The following is a 27841-nucleotide window of genomic DNA, read 5'->3' as shown; positions in this document are numbered from 1 at the left end:
AGGATGTAGTGATCGCTGCCCAGATTCTCCCGCAGGTTTTCCCATACCGCCTTGTCTGTTCCCCGGATGTATGTCAGGTCGGGGCATGTGCTGGAGCTTACGCTGTTACGAAGTCTGGTTGGCGTGCTGTCGTCTGTTATGAGGGTGCAGCCGTACATATCTGCTGATTCCTTAACTTTCATGCCTTTCTTGTCTCGTTTTTTGTAACCCCAGGTCAGATCTTTGACGTTCAAATCTCCTACAATCACTAGGGCGTTTGTTTTGGCTAATTTGCTCGCTCCTGCAAAAAGTTTGCGGAAGTCGGCTTCTTTTTGACTCGGAGGACTATAGAGATTTATGACAAAGACACTGCTGTCTTTTCTTTTCTTTTTTGGAATGATTTCGACAATACCGTGGTCTATGTCTGTGTCGGCTATGCTGTCGTGTGCTATGGCGGTGAGGGATTTACTGATTAGTATTGCTGTGCGTTCTTTTTCATAGCACATGGCCAGATCATGGCCAGATACGAAATAATAGAAATTTGGCAATGGAATTGTAGGGGCTATCGCAAAAAACAAGGGCAACACCACCAGATATCATAGCACTACAGGAAAAAGGGAAAACCACACCAACGCTAAAAGGCTACAGCTAGAATAGAACTGGCAGAACTTTAGTTAATCAACAAGCGTAAGACAGCTGACATAAGGAACTATACTATGGATAGAATTGAACATGCTCTCAGGAATGGAGGAAGCCTAAAAGCAGTGAAGAAGAAACTAGGAATAGGCAAGAATCAGATGTATGCGTTAGGAGACAAAGCTGGAAATATTATTGCTAATATGGATGAGATAGTTCAAGTGGCTGAAGAGTTCTGTAGAGATTTATACAGTACCAGTGTCACTCATGACGATAACGGAAGCGACAATAGTCTCGAGGAATTTGAAACCCCATGAGTACCGCCGGAACAAGCCAAAAGAAAGCCTTAGGAGCTATGCAAAGGGGGAAGGCAGCTGGGGAGGGTCAGGTAACAGCAGATTTGCTGAAGGATGGTGGGCAGATGGTTCTAGAAAAACTGGCCACCCTGTATACGCAATGTCTCATGACTTCGAGACGTACCGGAATTTTCGAAGAACACTAACATAATCCTAATCCATAAGAAAGGGGATGCCATAGGCTTGCAAATTCATAGACCGATGAGCTTACTGTCCTTCGCCTGCAAAGGATTTACTAATGTAATCGCAAATAGGATTAGGAACACCTTAGACTTCTGTCAACCAAAGGACTAGGTCATAGACCATATTCACACCATCAATGAGGTGATAGAGAAATGTGCGGAATATAACCAACCCTTATATATAGCTTTCATTGATTACGAGAAAGCGTTTGATTCAATCGAAACCTCAGCAGTCATGAAGGCATTAAGGAATTAGGGTGCACACAAGGCGTATGTAAAGATACTGAAATATATCTATAGTGGCTCTACAGCCACCGTAGTCCTCCATAAAGAAAGCAACAAAATCCCAATAAAGACAGGCGTGAGGCAGGAAGATACGATCACTCCCATGCTATTCACAGCGCGTTTACAGGAGGTATTCAGAGACCTGGATTGGGGAGAATCGGGGATAAGAGTTAATGGAGAATACCTCAGTAACTTGCGATTCGCTGATGATATTGTCACGTGGTCGTGACGTTGAATAACACAGTAGCAGTACTGTGAACGACAAAACTAACATTTATTGGGCGAACCTGTGCCCACAAAACAGGCTACACTTATAGCGCAACGATAGTGGCGAACACGCTCGGCGATCGTCGAAAATCTGATCAGCGGGTCAAGCGCGTCGGCTTTTATACAGCAATCATCGAATGTTCCAGATTAAACGTCGGGACCCGCATGCCTTCTAAAATGTTCTACACCATTCGTGTCAAGCGATGAAATCAGATAACACAACGTTCGGCGACAACAGACAGCGGATAGAAGCATCGATAACTTTCCAGAAACTTCGGACACAGGCAGGCGCGTCCCGCGCTGTGCGATAACATTTGTTAGGCGACAATACTTGTCGCCCGATAAACACAAGTACACGTGTCAATACCCCCCTCTTAAAAAGCATCGACCCGATGCTGCAAACAAACGAAAGTAATAAGTAAGCACTCATAGGAAAGGAAAAAAAAGCAAAATAAGGAAAGTTCGTTAGCGTCCGTAAAATGGTTTAAGACGCACCACGTGGACCACTTCAGGCCGTGCGCGACGTCGCTGTGAATGCGAAATGCCGTCTGGCACGACCTCATAGTCCAGAGCGCCAATACGTCGGATGACCTTGTAGGGTCCGAAATAGCGTCGGAGTAGTTTCTCACTGAGTCCTCGTCGGCGTATCGGTGTCCAAACCCAAACACGGTCGCCGGGCTGGTACTCAACAAAGCGTCCTCGGAGGTTGTAGTGTCGGCTGTCGGTCCTCTGTTGGTTCTTGATCCGTAGGTGGGCGAGCTGTCGGGCTTCTTCGGCGCGCTGGAGATAGCTAGCGACGTCAACATTCTCTTCGTCAGTGACGTCGGGCAGCATGGCGTCGAGCGTCGTCGTCGGGTTCCTGCCGTAAACCAGCTTAAACGGCGTGATCTGTGCTGTTTCTTGCACCGCCGTGTTGTAAGCGAATGTTACGTACGGCAGGACGGCATCCCAGGTCTTGTGTTCGACGTCGACGTACATCCCTAGCATGTCGGCGAGGGTCTTATTCAGCCGCTCCGTAAGACCATTCGTCTGCGGGTGGTAGGCCGTGGTCCTCCTGTGCCTTGTCTGACGGTATTTCAGAATGGCTTGGGTGAGCTCTGCTGTAAAGGCCGTTCCTCTGTCGGTGATGAGGACTTCTAGGGCGCCGTGTCGAAGCAGGTTGTTTTCGACAAAGAATTTTGCCACTTCGGCTGCGCTACCTTTCGGCAGTGCTTTAGTTTCAGCGCAGCGGGTAAGGTAGTCTGTCGCCATGACGATCCATTTATTTCCGGTTGTTGACGTCGTAAAGGGTCCCAGCAAGTCCATCCCGATCTGCTGGAATGGCCGGCAAGGAGGCTCGATTGGCTGTAGTAATCCGGCTGGCCTTGTTGGCGGTGTCTTGCGTCGCTGACAGTCTCGGCATGTTCTGACATAACGGGCGACGTCGGCGGTCAGGCGCGGCCAATAATACTTTTCTTGCATCCTCGATAGTGTCCGGGAAAAACCGAGGTGTCCAGCGGTCGGATCGTCATGTAGGGCGTGCAATACTTCTGGACGAAGTCATGACGGGACAACAAGAAGGTAGTTGGCGCGGACTGGTGAAAAGTTCTTCTTCACGAGGAGATTGTTTTGAAGCGTGAAGGAAGATAATCCGCGCTTAAATGCCCTGGGGACAACGTCGGTGTGCCCTTCCAAATATTCCACCAGGCCTTTTAGCTCCGGGTCTGCCCGTTGCTGTTCAGCGAAGTGTTCCGCGCTTATCATGCCAAGGAAGGCGTCGTCATCTTCGTCATCTTGCGGCGGCGGGTCAATGGGGGCGCGTGATAGGCAGTCGGCATCGGAGTGTTTTCGTCTGGACTTGTAGGTTACAGTGATGTCGTATTCTTGTAGTCTGAGGCTCCACCGCGCCAGTCGTCCTGAAGGATCGTTTATACTCGCTAGCCAACACAACGCGTGATAGTCACTGACGACTTTGAATGGCCTGCCATAAAGATAAGGGCGAAATTTAGCTGTAGCCCAAACGATGGCGAGGCATTCCTTTTCGGTCGTAGAATAGTTGCCTTCCGCTTTTGACAGCGACCGGCTAGCGTAAGCTATCACCTGTTCGACTCCGTTTCTCCTCTGGACTAGAACGGCACCGAGGCCTAGGCTACTGGCGTCAGTATGGATTTCTGTATCGGCGTACTCGTCGAAGTGCGCAAGTACAGGCGGCGACTGCATGCGTCGTTTGAGTTCTTCAAATGCGTCGGCCTGCGGCGTTTCCCACTTGAACTCAACATCACATTTAGTTAGACGTGTCAACGGCTCGGCGATGCGTGAAAAGTCCTTGACAAAGCGCCTGTAGTAGGCACACATGCCAAGGAATCTACGCACTGCCTTCTTGTCGGTTGGCTGCGGGAACTTTGCGATGGCAGCTGTTTTCTGGGGGTCGGGGCGTACTCCGGATTTACTGATGACGTGGCCTAGGAACAGAAGCTCGTCGTAAGCGAAGCGGCATTTTTCTGGCTTCAGAGTGAGCCCTGATGACTTGATGGCCTCTAGTACTGTCGTAAGCCGCCTAAGGTGATCGTCGAAATTTTCGGCGAAGACGACGACGTCATCCAAGTAAACAAGGCAGGTCTGCCACTTCAATCCTGCTAACACCGTGTCCATGACGCGCTGGAAAGTTGCAGGTGCCGAGCAGAGTCCGAATGGCATGACCTTGAACTCGTAGAGCCTGTCTGGCGTGATGAAGGCGGTCTTTTCGCGATCTCTCTCGTCGACTTCTATTTGCCAGTAGCCAGACTTGAGATCCATCGACGAGAAGTACTTAGCGTTGCAGAGCCGATCCAATGCGTCGTCTATCCGTGGAAGGGGGTATACGTCCTTCTTCGTGATCTTGTTCAGACGACGATAATCGACGCAGAAACGTAGGGTTCCGTCCTTTTTCTTCACCAGGACAACAGGGGATGCCCACGGGCTTTTCGATGGCTGGATGATGTCGTCGCGCAGCATTTCGTCGACTTGTTCTCTTATAGCTTCGCGTTCTCGCAGCGAAACTCGGTAAGGGCTTTGGCGGAGTGGTCGAGCGTACTCCTCGGTGATTATGCGATGCTTGGCGACTGGTGTTTGTCGAATCCTCGATGTCGTCGAAAAGCAGCCTTTGTATCGTCGGAGCAGACTTCTGAGCTGCTGTTGCTTAATCACTGGGAGACTTGGATTAATGTCGTAGTCTGGTTCAGGAACCATGGTCGTCGGGGTAGATGCGGCGGAATCCGAGAGGACAAACGCATTACCGGTTTCCACAATTTCCTCGATGTACGCGATCGTCGTGCCCTTGTTGATGTGCTTGAACTCCTGGCTGAAGTTTGTCAACAACACTGCAGTTTTCCCTCCAAGCAGTCGAGCGATCCCTCTTGCGACGCAAATTTCACGGTCTAGCAGGAGACGTTGGTCGCCTTCGATGACACCTTCTACGTCAGCGGGTACTTCGGTGCCGACCGAAATAACAATGCTGGAGCGGGGCGGGATGCTCACTTGGTCTTCGAGCACACTCAAGGCGTGGTGACTACGAGGGCTCTCCGGCGGTATCGCTTTACCTTCCGACAGCGTTATTGACTTCGACTTCAGGTCGATGACTGCGCCGTGTTGGTTCAGGAAGTCCATACCGAGAATGACGTCTCGTGAACACTGTTGGAGGATAACGAAGGTGGCATGGTAAGTCCGGTCACGAACGGTAATTCTTGCCGTGCAGACTACAGACGGCGTGATGAGGTGTCCTCCAGCGGTTCGAATTTGAGGGCCTTCCCACGTAGTCTTAACTTTCTTCAACTGGGCGGCGATGTGTCCACTCATGACGGAGTAATCAGCCCCTGTGTCGACTAAGGCGGTGACTGCGTGGCCATCGAGAAGCACGTCGAGGGCGGTGGTTCTTTGTCTGGCGTTGCAGTTAGGTCGTGGCGTCGGATCACGGCTGCGTCGTGTTGAACTGAAGTTGGAACGTCGCGTCGTCAAGTCGTCGTTCGTCGGTGTAGTCTTGCCTTCCTGACTTCGTCGGGACGGCGGCGTGTCGTTGTTATGTCGTCGAGATCGTTTCGTCGTCGTCTTCGTCGGCGGCGGAGGATCTTCGTCAGTTCGACGAACAGCAACCGCACCTCCATCGGTTGCTGCTTTTAGTTTTCCGGATATGGGCTCGCTGACCGGCCCCGGGCTGGGCCAGTGTATGGTCGGCGCTGCGGCGACAGGTAGCGTTCTGGTGACGGCGAACGGGGTGGCCGTCGAGGGCTCCACTGAGTAGCGGCGAGGTAATCGGCGATGTCACGTGGGCGCTCTCCAAGCTGTGGACGCGGCGCGTTGACGGCGAAACCTCGCAGTCCCATCTCCCGGTACGGACATCGTCGGTAGACGTGACCCGCTTCTCCGCAGTGGTAGCAGAGCGGGCGGTGGTCAGGAGCACGCCAAATGTCCGTCTTCCTCGCGTAGGTGCGCTGGGCGACGGGTGGTCGTGCTGGCGGCGGCGGCGGCGGACGACGAAATTGCGGCGTTACAGGGCCCTGGCGTGGTCGCTGAGGAGGGCCTTGACGGCGTACGACGACGGCGTAGGTCATCGCTTCGGGTCGGGGTTGCGGTAATTGAGGTTGCACCTCCGGGACTCCAAGCGACCGCTGAACCTCATCTTTGACGATGTCAGCGATCGAGGCCACTTGAGGCTGCGACGACGGGAAGATCTTCTGAAGCTCCTCTCGTACGACTGCCCTGATAGCCTCGCGCAGGTCTTCGGAGGCCAGTGATTGAACTCCGGCATAGTTTGTAGCGTTGGTGCGGCGGTCGAATTGCCGGTTTCGCATCTCGAGTGTCTTCTCGATGCTAGTGGCCTCGCGAAGAAACTCGTCGACAGTCTTCGGTGGGTTTCGTACCATACCGGCGAAAAGTTCCTCCTTAACACCACGCATTAGTAGCCGGACATTCTTTTCCTCGGACATTTCCGGGTCGGCGTGGCGGAATAGGCGGCTCATTTCTTCTGTAAAAATCGCGGTGGTCTCGTTGGGCAGCTGCACTCGGGTTTCCAGTAGTGCTTGGGCTCGTTCTCGGCGTACGACGCTTGTGAATGTCTTCAGGAAGCTGCTTCGGAACAGCACCCAGGTAGTCAAGGTGGCTTCTCGGTTCTCGAACCACGTCCTGGCAGCGTCTTCCAATGCGAAGAAGACATGTCGCAATTTGTCTTCGCTGTTCCAGTTGTTAAAAGCAGCGACCCTCTCGTATGTCTCAAGCCAGCTTTCTGCGTCCTCGAACGTTGAACCGCGGAACGTCGGAGGCTCCCTGGGCTGCTGCAGCACGACGGGGGATGCTGGGGCTGCCATTGGGGTGGGCTTGGTGGCGATCTTCCTGCACGTCTCAGGTAGGAGTCCGTGCTCTGGGGGCAGTCCTTGCAGCCGGCGGCTAGCTCGCTGGTCTTGGGCGACGTTGGTTTTGTCCTCAGGCTTCGGGCTTGGATCGCGGCTTTGCGGGGGCGTTCGGTACATGAACGCACAAGCACCTCCACCAGATGTCACGTGGTCGTGACGTTGAATAACACAGTAGCAGTACTGTGAACGACAAAACTAACTTTTATTGGGCGAACCTGTGCCCACAAAACAGGCTACACTTAAGGCCCGTTTATAGTCCGGCGTTATTGGCGCGCGGGCGAGCGTCGTTCGCGGTCAGTCACGCTACGTCGGTTGCGCCACGCCAGCCGAGATGCCATCCCCTCTATACTTCAACGCGCGCGCCGTAGGCTGCTATCTTCGGAGCATGCGCAGAAGGTTCGCCAAGTCGCGCGCCGTCCGCAAAAGCCGTCTGCGGAGTTGTGTTGGCGCCTTTTTCTTCGCGCGCAATGCATTGTGGGTCGACGCAGTCGGCGGCGCCGTCGTGCGAATGGAGCAGGAGCCAAATCTGCGCTGGGCACGTCGGGGCGCGCTGGCAGCCGCCGGTTACGTCGGCGCTGCAGTGCGTCGGACTATAGAAGGAGTTGTTTTCGCCAACGTAACGTATCGTGCGCGAGCGCGCGCGCACGCGCGTGTTACGTCGGACTATAAACGGCCCTTTATAGCGCAACGATAGCGGCGAACACGCTCGGCGATCGTCGAAAATCTGATCAGCGGGTCAAGCGCGTCGGCTTTTATACAGCAATCATCGAATGTTCCAGATTAAACGTTGGGACCCGCATGCCTTCTAAAATGTTCTACACCATTCGTGTCAAGCGATGAAATCAGATAACACAACGTTCGGCGACAACAGACAGCGGATAGAAGCATCGATAACTTTCCAGAAACTTCGGACACATGCAGGCGCGTCCCGCGCTGTGCGATAACATTTGTTAGGCGACAATACTTGTCGCCCGATAAAGACAAGTACACGTGTCAATATTGCCTTGCTTTGTAACTCAGGGGAGCGATTGCAATACATGCTCACTGACCTGGAGAGGCAAAGCAGAAGAGTGGGTCTAAAAATTAATCTGCAGAAAACTCAAGTAATGTTTAACAGTCTCGGAAGAGAACAGCAGTTTCCAATAGGTACCGAGGCACTGGAAGTAGCAAGGAAAGAATTGTACTTAGGGCAGGTAGTGACCGCGAAATAGTCAGAACAATAAGAATGGGCTGGGGTGCGTTTGGCAGGGAATCTCAGGTCATGAACAGCAGGTTGTCATTATCCCTCACTAGAAAAGTGTATAACAGCTGTGTCTTACAAGTACTCACGTACGGGGCAGACACCTGGAAGCTAACGTGAAGGGCTCTACTGAAATCGTGGACGACGTAAACAGCTATGGAAAGAGGAATTATGGCTGTACCGTTAAGAGATCAGAAAGGAGAACATTGGGTGAGGGAACGAACGCGATTTATTGACATCTTAGTAGAACTCAAGAAAAAAATTGGAGGACGCTTAAGCTTCGCCTTCAAGAGTGGGACGCGACAGCGTTCCCGTCGACCCGCCAAGGGGTATATGACAATGCGCTACGGCACAGCAATCACTTACGATGCGCCCCGCATCGGACTTAGCGCCCACCTATCACGCGGTGAGCGTCGAGCAACGCAGCGTTGGGCGCGGCAACGAAACGTGCGCCTGAGCGAACGAAACGAACCAAAGAACTCGGTGTCTCGGAGGGGAAACGATCTACGCCAGCCAAACGTCGTGATCGGCACGGGCAGAGAGATAGATAGTAATCTAAACCGGAAGCACGGCGAAGCGTCGTCAGGGGAGAGGGAGTCCCGCGACGCGCCTGGCAGCGGTCCCAATGCGCGCGCGGCGCGCCTCCTGTCGGGGCAGCGCCGTACATTGAGAGGAGGGGGTCTTCTGTGTTTGCCGCAAGATGGCTCTGCGTGTGCGGAAAGCGCAGAAGAAATGCAGCGGAAACGCACTTCGCAACTCGTGTAATTGTGACTTCTGTACGTTACATGTTCATAATTACCGATATACACCGCAGTATAACTTTCTACGGCTCGTTTCGAAGGCAACACCGCATTCACTAGAGGCGCGTTTGCACCGCTTGGAAGCAACGAACTCGTGGCTGAGTGGTAGCGTCTCCGTCTCACACTCCGGAGACCTGGGTTCGATTCCCACCGGGCCAATCTTGGAAGTTGCTTTTTATTTATGAAGCGCCTGCCGTGATTTATCGCTCACGGTCAACGCCGCCGACGCCGACACCGACGCCGACGACACCGGCTTTTCTGCGACACGAGCTCCTTAACGCTCTCGCGTTAAAAGAAATGGGCTCGGGCAGGACATGTAATGAGGAGGGAAGATACCCGATGGTCATTAAGGGTTACGGACTGGATTCCAAGGGAAGGGAAGCGTAGCAGGGGGCGGCAGAAAGTTAGGTGGGTGGGTGATATTAAGAAGTTTGCAGGGACAACATGGCCACAATTATTACATGACCAGGGTAGTTGGAGGAGTGTGGGAGGAATTATGGCTGTACCGTTAAGTGATCAGAAAGGAGAACATTGGGTGAGGGAACGAACGCGATTTATTGACATCTTAGTAGAACTCAAGAAAAAGAAATGGGCTCGGGCAGGACATGTAATGAGGAGGGAAGATACCCGATGGTCATTAAGGGTTACGGACTGGATTCCAAGGGAAGGGAAGCGTAGCAGGGGGTGGCAGAAAGTTAGGTGGGTGGGTGATATTAAGAAGTTTGCAGGGACAACATGGCCACAATTATTACATGACCAGGGTAGTTGGAGGAGTGTGGGAGAGACCTTTGCCCTGCAGTGGGCGTAACCAGGCTGCTGCTGTTGCTGATGATGATATCTTCAATTTATGAAGCACTCTCTTAAAGGAACCTTTTGTAGCCCTAACCTGCTATTTTCGCGCCTGCTGGTTCTATCTGTTGAGGCTACGAAACTTAGTTACTGCCATAGGAACACATCTGGCGCCTCAGTTGATTTTCATCGTCAGACAAAGAGAATATCAGGCTTATTCAAGTTTATTATTGTTATAGCCTTTTATCCATGTCACTAGCAGGACGCAGTATTATTCACTTCAGTAGTTCATTTCAATTTCACGCTGCCATACTCAAAGCGCCTGTTCCTCCTTATGTTTGTTAATAAGGCGTATTGATTTACTGGCATATTCCTTTACTACGTTTTCCATTTTCGATTTCGCATATATTCCCTACTGTAACATGATTCTTGGCCCATCTGCCGTAGTGGGCTTTTCCATTCCTCTTGAAACAAACCAACCAACAGGATATAAATAAAACATTGCCGACTCTCCGGTAATAGAGAGTAGATGTAAGCATGAAATGGCAAGAACAATATGTAGTTTTTATTCATGCAAGTGCCAAGTACGGCCAAAGAGTGTCATTACATGTGGTGAGGGTAAGCATGAAATTACAACCGGCAAGGATATTGGTTGGAGATGGTACTAGCCACAATCTTAAAATTCGTGTGGCGCATGTTTTCAATGGCACACCCCACCACATTACACCGCACCACGCCATACTGCGCACTGGTCAATATGGACGCTGTCCAGCTAGAAGAGGAAAACTGGTTGAAGGCTGCACGACAGGCAGCGAAATGCGCCAGGGAGGCACAGCGCACTGCCACCTAGAAGAATAATGAATTAAATTGTGGGGTTTTACATGCCAAAACTACGATTTGATTTTGAGGCACGCCGTATTGGGGGACCGTGGATTAATTTTGTTCACCAGGGAATCTCTAACCTCGCCCTAATGCAAGGAACACGAGCGTTTTTTGCATGTCGCCTTCATCAAAATGCAGTCGGGGCAGACCGGGATTTGAACCCGCGACATCGTGTTTAGCAGCGCAATACCATAACCGCTAAGCCACCGCGGCGGGTAGAAATGCCCTTTTATATATTGAACATCATTTTATATATGTGACAATTAGCTTATGCGTAGCTATGTGCTTCCGTGCTTCTATGTAGCTATGGGTTAGTGAGTGACGACTCGGACACTACTTTGAAAACACGCCGTGTGTGCAATGCTCCCTATTTTGCATATGTTATCGTCCCGGTGGAAAAGCGCCGTGATTGTCATTTAGCGTTCGTGTGGTCTTTTGTTGAAATAAACTGTTTCTAAACTTCCAAACTTGCCCGGGTGTTCTCTGATTGCCAGGATAACCACTCTGCCTTTTGGGTCAAGGCCACTTAAAGGCCACCGACAACGGTACCTAAAATTTCATGCTCAAAATAGAGCTTCCGTGATTGATGGTATGGTATGGTGAAACTTTAAAAAAGTCCTGCAGATCGTGAGTCTTCACGAAGCGGGCCGCTCCCACGTTCTTGTGCACGTTCTTGCAAACAGTGCACCCCTGTGCTCAGGATCGTGTCGCTGACTGCACTTTGCTGTTGCTTACAAGTCCTGACGGGGCCAGACAGAGGTCAAGGCAGCAACGTAGCGATGAACAACAAGCCTTTAGGCTGTTTCACATGCTGCGACTGCAACGACGAAAATCGGTGCTGTCGCACGCGTCGCAATGCGATTTTTCGAGGGCTCATTTCACATGATTGCGATTTCAACAATGCGACTGGTGCGACGCCCAGGGTTGCTTACTGCCAGGTTTCGTGGCACACGCTGCATAATTCTTTTATTGTAATGAATAAAACGTTTGCAGTATAATATTCTTGACTTTTCTTGATTAGAAGCAAATAATATGTAAGTTTACTAATTTAAAACGTTAGTTAAGATTTGTCTTGGAGTGCGCGACGGCGGTTTCGGTAGTTCAGTGCGACATGGCGCACGTAAACAGCTGTTCGCACGTGGTTCTGCGCCGTGTGTCTCATCTGCCTTCTATGACCGTTTCGTTCTGCGTGCGCTACAACAATCTCCAAGATGAGCTATCGACCAGTTCATATTGCTACCCTCACTGCATATGCAGTATTCGGAATTCGGCTGCCACGAAGTCGTCGTGTCAGCCCAACAAGATCCTCGCGCTACCTGTGCTCAGCGCCAGCTTCTGAAGAAATGATGCGTGTATATTGCCCGTGATTGCGCATATGTGGTGCCTGCTATTAGCCATATTCTTACGCCGAACGCAACAAGAAGCACCAACCCGAAAGCACGCATGTGCCACTGAACGAAGCCTCAAATGATCTGTGTGATTACGACGTGGAATGAAAATTGTGTTGTGAAATTCAACCTCAGCGCTATCCTGGTTCGTCCATCGCCGTGCTTGCGCTGCGAATATACATATGGGAGCCCTCTCTAAATATTTCTAAAGGCGCAAAAGCCGACGCATCAAATGTTTCGAGCAGTTACCGTCACTTTTGTAGAAACCTGTACGTTGTAACATATCATTCTAAAGGACACGCTTCTCGTCCACTTTGTTGTTCTGTGTCTCGCGCTGGCAGTATACTCGGAACTTCTAACAAGGAGACCATATCAATACGCGCCATTCATAAAGCAGGATCGTAGGCCTGCGGCATTCGCACTTGCCGTAGAATTTTTCAGCTTTCTGCTCAGCCTCGCACTTCTCTCACGGTTAGCCTGTTTTGTGGAAATAAATATTATTCTTATATTATTAATGTTATTAGATATTATAGTTTCTTCACTGTAATTTATAGCAATCATCCAGATTTCTTAAGCTAGGCATGCATTTAACCTGTATTAGATAAACATTGTTACGACATGCTTATGGGAGTCATTTCAAACTAGATTGCTCAGCCAGAGAAAGTACAAATGCAAGTCTCAATGTTTATTCGAATTTGGTATTCCTAAACAGATTATATTGGCAGAATTTTATGCCTGCTTGCATTTCCTGCAATTCAATGTTCAGAGCTGGAAAAACTGATTCCTTTTCTTGCTGTCGAAAGGCTGCTTCAATGTCGATATCAAGCTATAATTATTCATTTCGAAAGTTTTAAGCAATGACTATATGTCTAAGCTTATCAACGCGTTTTTGTTCCACGAACACAATTAAGTTTTCTCTCTCCCTCTTTTGACAGCCATGGAATGAAACCGTTCACTTTCATAAGTATCAGGATGCAAACATTCTGGAGTTTGTCCTGAGCATTTGCTTGCATCCTATAGTGTGCATGTTTGTATCAAGTTCTGGTGTTACAATCGCAGTGATCTACACATATTGTTATGTTGCAACAAACAAATTTATTTAACTTTCTTTTCAAATCTACAATGTGGCCATGCAGTAACAACTACATTAATAAGCAAAAAAAAACCTGCAGATTCAGTGTACGTGTTGGAATCTATGCGAAGTTAAGTTTTTGTCAAGTGGTCAATTAAATGCGGTTAAAGTAACTGCGATATATACAATTTGTCTTATTTTCAACAATCCAACATGTCATCTTTTGCAAGGTTTGCTTATACGCCGCATAGGCCACAACCTTAATGTCATGTAATCTTTATGCATTACACTGTTCACAAACCATACCGAAACGCAAATGACAGTTAATGTAGATGCATGCTGCAAGACATCAACACAGTGACATTTGTTGAGCAAGAAATGGTGCGAGGTGTATGCAGATGAATGAATGACGTGCTTATGTACTTACTTATTTATATACCTCGCAGGCTGCAAGGTTGAAGTATTATGCAAGGAGGAATAAAAAAAGTTGTTACAAAAGGAAGAAGGGCACAACATTAAGAAAAAAAGCAGTACCAATACATTGCACCAACTAGCCCAACATGTTTTACTGGCACAACATTATACAATACTTAACAAACAATAACAGAAAAAGTTACTGCCCATGCACCCTGTACAGACGGTAAACCTGCGAAGCTGAAATGTGCGGCCCCGGTGTTTATCACTGAGTTAATTCCAATGGTTTATTCAAGTCTTTCTATATTATTGGTTATGTCTGTGTTTCTTAATGAGGTTATGCACATGTTTGGCTTGGGTTTATCACATTGTTTGTTTGGAATGCCACACATTGCACTTTGCAAGATCACCATCGTGGAAAGTGCAATGAGTGGTTCATTGTGTTAATCCAGCGGGTCCATCAAAGTCTTTCTGGATTATGTTACGCACTTGTGTTTTGTAATGCGTTAATCATAATGTTTATGACTCAGTTATGCACTGTAGTTACGAAGTGACACACCGGGGCTGCACATTTCATTTAATTAAATACAGGGACACATTTTCGAACCTCTTGGGAAGTCGGAGAGAGACTGCTGCACGCGCACTCTGCTGCGAGAGAGAAACGACGTCACTATCGGTGTAGCCAATAGCCCGCCACACCTTTGCTGCAAGATAATTATGACATCATGATCTTGTCTTAACCCCGTCCCACTCTGTGTCCCTTCCTTGCAATAACGCGTTGATAAATGTTTATGTGTTACATGCAGAAGCATTTCTATGTATACCCAACAAGAAATGTCTCCGTCCCTCATGTAAGACGAACAATGGCTCACAACCCCCTAAACAATGGCTCATACCCCTACACTAGGGGTTTTGGGATCGGACCATGAGTGTTTCGCCTAGGCATACACAGCTTCACTGTAAAAAGAATGAACACCTTTCTACTAGAGACCAAGATAATCATGAGGTGTATTAACAAATGAAAGTTTATTGAACATGCCGAGTAAATGCTGTTCGACAAGCAATAAATTATATTTACACAAAAAGCAAAAGCAAGATCTGATGTGTGTCCATACAGATCCCAACAAGAAACGCATCCATCTCTGAAAGTATAACAGCGATCATGCTAACACAAGATTCTCCCAGTGTATTTGCATCTACAGCATCCATAATTTCTCTAGGCAGCCGATCTCCACAGAATGCTAGCTTCTTCCTCTACAATGCACTCTCCACATCTGAGCGTGCATTGTAGAGGAAGAAGCTAGCATTCTGCCTAGAGAAATTACGGAAGCTGTAGTTCTAAAAATGCTGTGTTAATCTTGTCATCACGGCCTCCGTTAGAATGGATGCATTTCCTGCCAGGAAACGCACATGAATTTTTGCTTCTCCTTTTTGTGTATGTTCAGTCTATTGCTTATCAGCGAGCATTAACTCTGTGTGTACATTAAACTTTTGATTGTTAGATCATCTCGGTTTTCTTGTTTGTCCTATGTGTTCTCTGGTACCATTTGCAGCCAGGCTATTCGTTTTTTTTTTAGACTGCAAGAAGTCACTTTAATGGCCCTCATGAGACCTTATAAAATCTTTTATTTGGCCAATGTAGCAAGAACGTACAGTGTGAAGCAGTAAGAACAGGTTATGCTAACTTCTAATTAAAAGGTTTATTGTGAAAATGCAATGATCTATAAAGGTTACCACAAAGTAGTACAACAATAAAACCTGATAAAGACTAGTGCTTGATGAAACCAAACATAAAAGCAGGAAAGGGAGAAAATACATATAGATATACAAGTCCAGGAAAAAAAAAACATTGTGATCACCAAGTGTGCATGTGGCTACCTTCCAGGAAACTCATTTTTTTCCCAATGGCATGGAACTGGAAGAATGTGCTTGCATAAGCAAGCTGTCAGTCTGTCTATTGGAATAACAACAGTGTTTCTTGAAAGGTGCTGGCATGCAGGATTGGCAATTGTAATGATTTTTTCCTGCACTTGGAATTTTTCTCTGTTTTCTTTCTGTAGCATTTTTATTTATGTTTGGCTGCATCAAGCACCAATTTTTATATATCTTTCAATGATGTCTTTCTTATTCTGGGGAAAACTTGGGGAAGGCAGGAGATGGAAATTCAAGACGATGAGCAACATGAGAACAAGGTGAAAGTAGGAGCCAACGTTTCCAAACGTGGACCTTGAAGAAGACAAGTCCACTAGTCGAGACGTTGGCTCCTGCTTTCACCTTGTTCTCGTTTTGCTCGTCGTCCTTTCTTTTTCTGGTAATTTGTATAACTCGCCACATTTTTACAAATGAACCTCAGTTGAAAGTTAGTCCTCATCCATATCTAGTGTCATCCTGTTGATACTGCTTCATGCTATGCACTCTTGCAACATTTGTGTGTGTGTGCACACGCGTGGATTTGGATGTGAGATTGGGCCCTTGGGCAGAGGTACCATTCTTATCCTGTGCAGCCTTATGAATTCATTAACTATAGTGCAACAGAAATTCGATGGACAGGAACGAAGTGAACACACCGAGTACTTCGTTCTTGTCTGTTGTCTATCTGTTGCACTTTAGTTAATAATGAATATACACAAACGCATCTAGTTTTCAGTTATTATGTCGGGCTTATAAGCCCGCTTGTGTCCTGGAATATCTGCATGGCTATGTATCCTGTAATTTAATTTCTGGCCATGTGCTTGCAAGTCGCGTATCAATCTCCTGATTTTCCTGACAATCTTGTGTGATGTGCAGGCCCAGACAGTTTCTAGTGAATCCATGCAGGGTGTTGTGCAGGGTGTAATCTGCACTACAAGTGCTGCTTTGATTGCCTTCAGTTCAGCTTTTCTAGGTGTAGGATGACCTGGAATGGTACTCACTTATATGAGGTTTAGTTTTATGTAGTGTCATACTCCTGTTACACTGCTATTGCCAGATCAGTGTACTATATGTGCCTTATGTTTGCTTGCATCTTCATGATTAGCAACCTCCTCTGTGTGTTTGGCAGTTGCATATAGTCTCCTGCCCTAATTGTTTGCCCCCATATTCCACGGTATGGGCCTGTTGTGTTTCGAGTTCAGGTACTCCCGAGGTTGTGTTTCTGAAGGGGGGGGGGGGGGGGCAGTCGTCTTTGAATCTCATATGCTAGCTGGCATAGTATCTTGGGACGAGGTTCTGAGCTCTTGAGACAAAAAATTTGTGCTGCAGGCTGCAACTCTACTCTGTGTAGGTGCTTGTTCGTTAGCTCTTTTTCATAGAGGTCTTCAAGCATGGTACAGTTGGAAAGACCTGTTATTACTACCCGATGCCTGTATTCGATGAGTTGTCTTTTTTGTGTGCTGCTGGTAATTCATACCGTACCATACCTTGGACACAAGCACAGCATCTGCGATTTTCTATAGTATGCACTCGTCCACCCCCATTATTTCGAGATTATTCTTTTCACCAGGTGTGGAAGTTGCGTCCAGGCATTGCATAATTGTTTCACCCACGTGCTGGCTCTGCCGTCATGGGCTTACACTAGCTGAGGATTTGTGGATGTTGACTTGCGGGCATATTTGTCCAGCTATGTGGATCACAATGTGCAATCTTGGGTAGTTCTTGATTCTAGTCTTTCTTTTTTTTCCGACGTCGAAATGAGCTGACTTATCAGAAAGCGAGAGGCCAGACTGGCCAAGAAAGTCTGCAGTGTTGTCGAGGGCTTGTTGCATCATTCTTGATTTCTGTATAAGATAGCCTTCCCATGGACTGTAATGCACCATAGGCTGTAGTGTTTCTTGTAGTATGCCTGTGTTGTTGGTGCGTGTGGGTCAAATGTACCTCCAACTCTCACCTGGAATTTTCTGTCTTTCAGAAAGTTACTGTTTAAGTGCTCTACCAGAAATGCTTTTGCTCATCGTTCCTCTTATTAGAGCAGCATGAGGTACTGCTGTTAAAAGCTTTTTCACTCTCTTCATTCTTTCATAAGCGGTATTACACAATGTCCTGCAATAAAGTTTCTGCTGCTTATGGCCCACTCATATCTGCCAGAAGGGACAACTCTTGAAAAAGGTTTTCTTTGTGCTATGTGTGCGACGTAGTATAAGCATTCATGCCTTTTGTACATCTGTAGAACCAGCTTCCTGACAGAGTACTTGCTATACCTGATCATGCTTATTTGTGCAGTGCTGTTGAACAATACATATCGATGCAATGAATATTTACACACTCGAATTATCACGAAAGATGGTTGTTTTACAATTCCGCTCTTTGCTTTCTATTGGTATTAGATTTTGCATAAGCATGCCCCCCTATGCAATAGTATTTTTGAAGTGTAAGGGTTCAATAAAAGGTGATGAACTAAATCTAAGTGCAAGAGCTTTTTTTCTCACCTACGACTCCCATCGAAATGCGACTTCCATGGCTGGCAAATCAACCCCTCGCCTTGTGTCAGCAGCAGAATGCTATAGCCACAGTGGCAGGTGAACAAATTGAAGAACAATATATCTGTCTATAATTTTTTTCTTGCCTGTATGTAAGTAAAGTTTGGTATAAGTTTGTCATTGCAAAAAAGCCCAGTTTATGGTCTTTTATTGAATAAGCCACATATTGTGTATAGTTGAAATGCAGAAATTTGTTCTGAAATCCTCGGGTGATATATGTTCTTGCAAGTAGCATGGTATTTCATTACTTATAAAGATAATAATCGTAGCGGATATCGTTATATGGATTTACACACTAATATATGTGATCACAAACTTATTAGAAACTAACTAGAAACATGTAAGGCATGAATGTTTCTGCACACTTGATCCGCTGTGAATGTGCAAGAACTGCTTGTACTGGCTGACTTCACTGCACAGTTTTGATTTACTTTTCTTCAGCGTGTCGTTTTATACTGTTTTATCCCCACAAGAACAGGCCGTTTGCCTGCTTTTCGCATTGTTGCACGAGTTCTACATAATTGTGCTGGAGGGTACGTTGTCACTTTGCCAATATAGCAAGCAGTTTAATTAATCTGCTAGCTGTACAGTTAATTACCTTGCAGAGCAAGTGTTCATACAGATGCAGTAAGGATACAAAGTCCGCAACATAGTCTATGTTTACTGGTTTCTGTGCAAGAAAAAAAAATCTCCAGAGAAGAGGTGCAACTTAACGTGCATGTAATATTTTATTCAAGCCACGGATTTAATGCTACCGTAGCAAATTCATTACGATAGCCTACACTTTTGCTCTGTCGAATTTAATAAGAGGCAAGATAAGCTTTCAAGATGCATCGGGAAATTCATGCTTGAAAACCGACAAGAAAATGCAACTGAACGGTACCGCGTTCAGCGCAACGTAGAAACTTCGGGTACTTTGCTGTCTTGTCATTTTCCCCTTGCCGAGGTTGAAATAATTCAAGCTGCTCCGTAAGCGCAATTTTTGCATGCTACTCAACAAAAGAAAATTGTGACGACCTCGTCGTCTGCTGGGGACCGAACATCTCCTAGGACTGACAACTCGCAAAGGCGCACGAAGCAAACGTGAAAATGCACTTCATTTGCTGTGTAGCGTGTCAACAAACGCATAGCAATAGGAGAATGCAATCTGTACACGTTTTTTATTCTCCCTTAATTCGCGCACGTACCTAATTCGACGATCCACGTCTCCGCGATTGCACTTGTCGTGCGAGACGCCATCAAAACAAACCGGCGAAATAGCTCCGTTGACAGCTCTCCGCGCAATTTCGACGGAAAATCGCAGCGATCGGTGCGACGGTGCGACTGTGCGACCAACCGGTTGGTCGCAGCCGAAAATCGGGGGGTCGGCACTGCGACTGCGATTTTCATCGCAAACGACGGAAATCGCACTTCCGGTGCGACGAAAATCGCATCATGTGAAACAGGCATTTGATTACACCGTTACGGAGCGGTCTGCTCTACAAGCTTCTTGGCGGAGAGCGACGCGCAATCTAGATTGCGCAAGTCTGCTGCAGGCTCAAGTCCTTTATAGGAGGACCCCGTCCAGCAGAGGAAAAGGCACTGACGCGCACACATATACACCGCCACTATCTTGCTATCCGAGGAGGAGGAGAAGGAGCGAAACGAGGCACGAACATGCGCACGAAGCCGACCCATCCTTCCCGCTGCCTCTTGCGTGGCCTTTTGCATTGGACGCCGCATCACGGGCAACGCAGTTGTCCGTGCTTCTGCCAGACAGCTGGCATTCTTACATAGCGCTCGCGGCCAGGGTTTCCCGGTAAGCATTACGGTTGCATGTGTTCCAGTTGCAGGAGACTGGCCCTATCCAGCGCCCAAGCGGAAGACCCCTGTATGAGATCATCTGGAGTCACTACCGTGGCGGTGTCGCCAGCAATCGTTTGCACTGGACTTAGGGTACCACTCATCTTGACCTCTGTAACCACATCTGTCTCTGTCTCCTCCTTCACTTACTCCTGAATAAAAAGTTACTCACCATCACCAGTTGCAGAAAAGCGAACCTTAACCGTCCTTCATGTTGTTCTAACTGCCCCACGTCCAGCAGAGGGAAAGGCACTGATGTTCACACACAGACACAGTCTCCCTTGCCGAGAAGGAGGAGAAGGAGCGAATGGACGCACCAAGCTCAACCATCCTCCTCGTTGAAGGAAGAGAGCACTGGCGAGCCTACGCAGACATTAGGCCGCCGCGCGAGCCCTGGCGAAGGTAGGTAGAATGCGTGCACAAAGGCCAACGTCTGTTCGCCATTGCAGCATCCTAGGCCTTTTTCAGTGGCTGAGGGCGGGACGCGGTGTTTGCAACGCCCGGGCTTTCGCCGTGGCTTTGGCAGCACGACAGAAATTGTTCACCATTGTTGCATGGCCTGTCTGCTGGTAGAGAGACTAGGTGGTGGTGAGAAGCCCTGGCAAGATGCCCTATATGAGTCCTCAGCGCTTCACTTTCAATGTGAATCTTAAAAATGTGGTCTCTAGCGATTACTATAGTCACCACTGTTGATGCAGTTTGAGGCAGGCATAGACCGATCTGAACGCATGAGCCTGAACACTTTGTATTGTTCGTAGATTTGTTTTGCCTGTGTTTGTTGTATGTGGGAAGCTGCGCCGCAGAACGCCGAGAAAAAGCACTCCGCAAAGTTGTAGCATAGCACTTGTCGACATTGCCCAAGTCTTACCAGTGAAAAACTTGCATAGGTGGTTAGTTGCCTGTCAACCGCTTTTTTTTTTCAAGTATGATACGTGAGGGCTTCATGACAAGCGTCTGTCAGTTATTACACCTAGAGGCTTGTAAGATCAAACATGATATTCTTTGGCCATTTATCATTACGTTGTCGTTTGTCTTGGGTTTGTGGGTAAATGGCACTACAGCGCATTGAAGAAAACTTCCAGGCCTCGATTACGGATGTAGTTAGCATTTTGGGTGGCAGCTCTGAATTCTCGTTCGCAATTGTAAGCGTGTTACAGCATACGCCTAATGCAGATGTCATCCGCCTACATTGATTGCCTAAGTGTGCTCATTATGTGCTCAAGGAGAGAATTTAGGATTAGGTTGTACACCGCCCTGCGAGGCGCCACGGTAGCTTTAATGTCGAGAGGCATGGTCTTGCTCGGTGCTTACAACAAAGGATCATTTGTATACGCATGACACACCCGACCACGCACTCCTAGCTCTTCGAGGGTAGAGAGGATGGCTTCATGCATAACGTTGTCGTACGCCCCTTAAACATCAAGGAACCGAATGATGCGCGAGCGCATATGAACTCGAGGCTCTAAGGAGACGAGCAGCTTGCTTGGCGATGAAACCATTTTGTAAAACCCTAACTGCCGTTTTGTAATCGCTATACACCTCGGACCTACGACCGTCTAGCAGGGTGAGGACGATGGCCTAATTTTCTATTGCCAACCCCTTCAGTGAATGACAAAATTCATCTTCGCCACTTACTCAAAAGCTGCAAGACAACGGCGAATCCTAGAACGGCGAGCTGTTGCGGTCGCTTTCGGATGTAGAGTGTGCTGCTTGACACAAAATTAGAGTTCTCCAAAAAGAAAGGATTGCAAGTGGCTTTTCACGACACGCTCGCCTTATTATTATTTTTTTATTTTTTGCTGTCCCATACCATTGTCAGGCGCAGGTGCATTGCGACACGTAAAAAGCCTCTCAGAAATATTGCTGTCTAAAATAACGGGGTAGAGACATTACAATGAGCCATTCAACACCGGCGTCATCACACCAAATCGAATGTTCTTTTTGACGGCTTTAGGGCTTAATAGGAGTACACGGCTTCAATTTCTCTTCTGTAAACAACAGTATTGTAGCTCCCTGCGGTTGACTCACCACGAAGACCTATTTCTACGATGTTATTCGATAAATTCGAGATAACCACAAACCAAAAAAATCACCGACGATAACGACGCACCCTCATGCAAAAATTCAGCGCAGCTCTATGCACCTAAACAAAAAACCTGTGCCCTGAATCCAAACATTCCACGTATTAGGTGTTTACAGCCAAGGCAATGGTCGCAATATCCGATCTTAAAATGCACTAAGACAAACTACCTACAGCGGGGCTCGCATGATCAATGAAGTAGGCCATTGTAGACATGGAATTAAGGATGAATATCCATTTTTACGCTTGACTCCGGCCCTTATCTTCAGTAGAGTGACATAAGCGACACTTTATCTCAAGCTGACACCAACCGAAAGTGTCCCAATAAATGTAATACTACCGAAAGCAAACAAACAAGCCCTTAACATTCTTCCAGGCACGGGAACAAGGAACATTCCATCCCTCGGCATCCACAACTCCGAAAATAAACTAACTGAAGCACACCCACATGCACGAATCCCACGCTGAACAAGCTCACTACATGCGGCAGAGCCCCTGTTCCGAAATTGCAATGCGCCACTAACTCCTCAATTGCTTACATAAGAAAATAACGGTGGCCCCTATTCCCCGTAACATGCAACCTGAATATCACTTTGGCAGGAGGAAAGCTCAAGCCAAAGCAATACTAGGCGGATAAGGCGTTTTCTCCACTGCTCGCTATACAGATGCGGCCAAGTACAGTTGAAACTGGATTTAACGAAATGATGACCATGCTCGAGTTATTTCGTTAAATCGGGAAGTTTCTAAATTGAGAAAACGTTTTCAGTCCTTCGAAATCTAAGCTTGTTACGTAGAGACACGCAAAAGCTACCGCGGCATCGTATTGCCGCTAATTCAGCCATCTGCCACATAAATCATGAAATAATGAAAGCAACCACCATCGCCTCTTCCGAGGCAGTGTTGAGTTCGCTGTCCCACGCATGGGCGCGGGGCGCAGCCTCGTCAAAATAAAGCTAGGGTAGTGACTAGGACACCTAGTGTCTTTAACGCGTTAGCTTTAGAGCCTACCCTTGAAGAAAAATCCGCCTGTGTCAAAATTGCAAATAGATCACCGCTTTTTCTTTCCTCATTTATTTAAGAAAAAAACTTCGTTAAATCTAGTTCGGCTAAGTTGGTTTCGGTAATTTGCGCGGATGACAACATTGAGACCGATGGGGGAATACCTGCCGGGGAATAGAAATTTCTTTTTTAGATCAGGAACTTTATAAAATTGAGTTTCGTTAGATCGTGTTTTAACTGTACCCGAGTGGGGAGGGAATGGTTATCAGCATGGCACAGACTGAGGAACTGGCATCCGCCTCCGTTCGCACGCGGAACGTCATCGCCGCAGAAGAGGCCGCCATTCATCTCGCTATGTCGGCATCGACACAGGATGAGTGAATATATATTCTTCCAGATTGTTAGTCAGCGTGTCTAGCCTACGCGAACGGTAATCTAAATAAACTAGCATGCGATATCCTCAACCGCCTCAAACAATTACCCCGCAACACCATAACCTGGACACCGGGACACGACACCCTCAGCGGAAACAATCGTGCACACGCAATAGCCTGAGGTCACTGTAGCCGGGCACTGCAAGAGATAACAGAATCTCACAGTGTACAAGCACTGCAAACGTACTATGAAATACTTAAGCACTGCCTCCTTCTGAGAAAAACTGCGCCGTCACCGCTCCCATCCTTCATCAGAGCTGAAGTCACAGCCTGGATGAAACTTGTGACCAACACCTATCCTCACCTCACGCTCCCCAATGCGATGTGCTCCATAATTTATCAACCCCATTGTCCTTTCCGTACAGAGCGAGCTACCCTATACCACAGCACATCGGCCTGTCAAAAAATTCCAAACAACTCCCACCAACCGAAACACAACGCGCGAAACGCAATGGCGGAGAAATGACTTCGGGCGTGTGGTCATGTTCAGACAATCGAAGACGAGGTCTGGCAACATGACGGCATCATTGACGCAAGCTTCATCCAGCTTATAATTTCACCCGGATCGGATTCAAGCAGCAAGAGTGATGCGAGTGCCATTGACATGAGCGGAGTGGAAGAGCTGACGTGAATGCGAACACAGACTCAGAAGCCACTGCACCATTGTGTTGCGTACTTGTGCATATGTCGCGCGCTTTTACTAATCCGATGGCATTATAATGATTTATTACTCACGTTGTAGACTTAATATGAGGTACCGTATACTTTCGAATTCAACATTTTACACCAGCCCGTTTTTCTTAACGTAGGCCTAATATAAGTTCATGGGCGCTTTTGTGTTTTGCTCATAGCAACATGTGTTCAAATCCTCTAGAAGTAAAGGCTCTTTTCTTAGAGAGGTTTACTATTCAGCTAAGCGCATAATTGACAGCATTATTGAAAAATGACATACATAGTATCTTTTGCACACGAGGTCAACGTAAAATTGAGTGCTTCCTTGGCACATCCGTAAATTTGATCATTACAGTACATATATATATATATATATATATATGTATATATATATATATATATATATATATATATATATATATATATATATATATATATATATGTATATATATATATATATATATATATATATATATATATATATATATATATATATATATATATATATATATATATATATATATATATATTGTAATGAAGAAGAACAGTGCAAGAACAAGGCCAGCCGGATCGCCTGTGCTTAGCGCGAGCGTGAGCCGTTCGGGCAACCAGCTGTTTCTGGTCAGCGTCACCTGCCTCCTCGGTTATAAAGAGACGTTACCCTCGGAACTGTTCACTGCACCCATTACAATTGGTGGACTTACGGGGTATTGAAGAACATCTACACCCTAGAACTCCGGTCTCAAACTCTGCCTCCCGTCAAGCCTGACTCTCCCCAGATGACGTCGCTGCCACCCCCCGTTGCCTGCTCTGGCGCTGTAGCCCCCAACGCCATCCAGCGGTTTTCAGCGGTACGGATGAACAGGACGTCAATGGCTTGTTGGCTACGTACGAACGGGTGAGCTTGCACAACCGATGGGATGATACCGCCAAGTTAAATGCCATCATATTCTACCTTGCGGGAGTGGCTCGCCTGTGGTTTAAAAATCACGAAGCCGACTTTCAGTCCTGGTCCGCGTTCAAGATCAGTTTCGCTGCAGTTTTCGGTTGCCCTGCCATCCACAAGTTGTGCGCCGAGCAGCGGTTACGAGAGCGAGCGCAACAACCCGTTGCAACATTCACCTGTTATATCAAAAAGGTTGTCGACCTATGAGAACGTGTAGATGCTTCTGTGCCCGAAAGTGACAAATTTAAGCACATTTTGAAGGGCGTCGCCGATGACATTTTCCAAATGTTGATTGCCAAGAGCCTGCACACCGTACCAGAGCTCATAAATTTGTGCCAAAGCTACGACGAGTTGAGGAGGCAGCGCGAGTTGACCAGGCGCCCCTCAGTGGCTGACGAGGCCACCTCTTGCATGATAACCTTCTCTGATCGCTCTCCTTTGCTCACAGCAATCCAAGCTTTCGTGCGGGAGGAAGTTGCACGCCAGCTTTCTCTGCTACCCTTCGCTGAGCTACGGAACAGCAGGCGCTGCCGCAACAACCTCCTACAGAGCTCGCACCTACGCTCCGGCGGGTTATTGAAGACCAAGTTGCTGAGGCTCTACCAATGCAGCATCAGCAGTACCCTGCCTTCGCACCACTTACTAACGCATCCGTCGCCACGCAGCCCCCTCGTCAACCACTCGTTGCGCTACATCCTCGGCCGCTACCACCCTTTCATAATCCTGTTATTGGACCTGCTCCTGCCTTTACTAATGCTTGGCGCACGCAAGACAACAGGCCCATATGTTATGCCTGCGGTATTCCCAGCCATGTTGCACGACTCTGCCGCCGCTGCATGCTGCACTCTGATGAGTTTTTCCAGTCGCCTCCCTACGCCTACGTGCAGCCTTTCCACGACACTTATTTTAGTCGACAGTCGAACAGGCCACCAGCCGAGCGCCCGGTCCTTACACGTCGTTCACCTTCCCCGCGTCGCCACTGGTTGTCCCCCATGCGTCGGCGCCCTTCACCCACGCAAGAGGAAAACTAAGCCACGCAGTTCAGGAGGCAAGAACTGCGTCGCCATCGATATGTACAAGTCCTCTATTGTCTCCTTCGAACGTTGTCGACCTTACTGTTGACGGCGTCCCTACCATTGTGCTAATTGATACTGGAGCAGCCTTGTCTCTGCTAAACGAACGCCTCTCTCGCGCTTTGCGAAAAGTTCGATGCCACTTTCTCGGTTTTCTCTTCGCACAGAAAGTGCCCAGACAGTTCAGCCTTCAGCAGCATGCACAGCTACAGTTGTTATTCAGGGCGTTCTCTATATTGTGGAGTCTTTGGTTCTGCAGACGTGATACTTGGGTGGGACTTTCTTTCGCGAAATAACGCCGTCATCAATTGTGCACGTACTGAAGTCGAATTATCGCCTCTATGTGACGTGCCTCTCGTCAGCGCCACTTCTCTTCCCGCTAAGCTAGTTCTTCGAGAAGACATCGCCATACCACTGTACTCGTCTGCCGTTGCTCCCGTCTTATGTGGCGCTGTCTCTGAAGGCGCTGTCCTCTTCACTCATGACCCGCAAAGACGTTTCCCTCCCTTTCACCACACTTGACATTTCAGCCGGTTTCAGTGCCATCGTTGTCTGGAATCTGTTTCCTACAGCCCTGATGGCTCTTTGCGGCGAAGCACTTGGCCATGTGCAGCCTCTTGAGGACATGTTTGAAACCGACGTGCCGGATGCTTTGCATGCAGAGCTCACTGACTTCTATGTACTTTCCACTTCTGCACCGCCATCCCCTGACTTATTCACACCTTTCATTGCCGATGACCTTACTTCCGAGCAGTCCTCCCAGCTTCTTCACCTGCTCACCCAGTTCCACTCATCTTTTGGCGTCGCTCAGCCTACTCTGGGTCACTCGTCAACCGTCAGCCACCACATCGACACTGGCTAAAACGCGCCGTTGCGGCAGCGCCCGTACCACGTACCCGCCAAGGAGCGTCAGGTGATCAGTGAGCACGTGGACGGCATGCTTGAGCGCGGCGTCATTCGACCTTCCGATAGCCCGTGGGAATCACCGGTGGTTCTCGTCACAAAAAAGATGGCTCTGTTCGGTTCTGCGTCAATTATCGCCGTCTTCATAAGATAACGCACAAAGACGTCTACCCTCTACCGCGTATTTGCGAAGCTCTGGACAGCTTGCAAGGCGCTAAATTTTTCTCTTCGTTAGATTTACGCTAGGGCTACTGGCAGGTCCCGATGTCAGCAGTTGATCGCCCTAAAACTGCATTCATTACGCCAGATGATTTATACGAATTTAATGTGATGCCATTTGGCCTATGCAATGCGCCTGCTACGTTTGAAAGAATGATGGCCCAAACGCGTGTCCCAAAATGCGTGGCCCGAAACGGTGCACGTGTTTGTGCTACCTCAACGCCATCGTTGTGTTCGCCCCTGATTTCAGCACGCATCTTCTTCGCCTTAGGCAAGTGTTGACGTCCTTGACCAACGCAGGCCTGCAACTGAACCTGAAAAAGTGCCAGTTCACCGCGTGCAAGCTCATGATCCTAGGTCACGTCGTATCACAAGACGTATCGATAATCTCGCCTCTTAAACAACTCTTGAATGGCGCCAACGACTTATCATCCTGGCCTCCTACATGCAACACCGCGTTCGTGACCTTACGCCGTCTCCTGACGTCTCCGCCTATACTGCGACACTATGAACCCACCGCCCCAACTGAAGTGCATACCGATGCCAGTGGTATTGGCCTTGGCGCT

General features: G+C 48.0%; 1 protein-coding gene across 2 annotated transcripts in view; it reads right to left on the bottom strand.

Moving 5' to 3' along the window:
- LOC135913110 (techylectin-5A-like) overlaps nt 1–21676 on the bottom strand; it is a 53845-nt gene extending 32169 nt beyond the window's left edge. The window contains exons 1-2 of one of the 2 annotated variants that reach the window (XM_065445782.1): nt 21585–21676; nt 13667–13686 (exon numbers count right to left, since the gene is read on the bottom strand). The gene's annotated coding sequence lies outside the window, so the exon portion shown is untranslated. The remainder of the gene's footprint in view (nt 1–13666; nt 13687–21584) is intronic. The other variant, XM_065445781.1, reaches the window with a different exon arrangement.
- Nucleotides 21677–27841: the final 6165 nt, after the last annotated feature.

The sequence above is a fragment of the Dermacentor albipictus genome, chromosome 2 (assembly GCF_038994185.2).
Source record: "Dermacentor albipictus isolate Rhodes 1998 colony chromosome 2, USDA_Dalb.pri_finalv2, whole genome shotgun sequence".
NCBI lineage: Eukaryota > Metazoa > Arthropoda > Arachnida > Ixodida > Ixodidae > Dermacentor > Dermacentor albipictus.
Note: the sequence above shows the minus strand (reverse complement) of the source record. Positions and strands in the feature narration are given on the sequence as shown.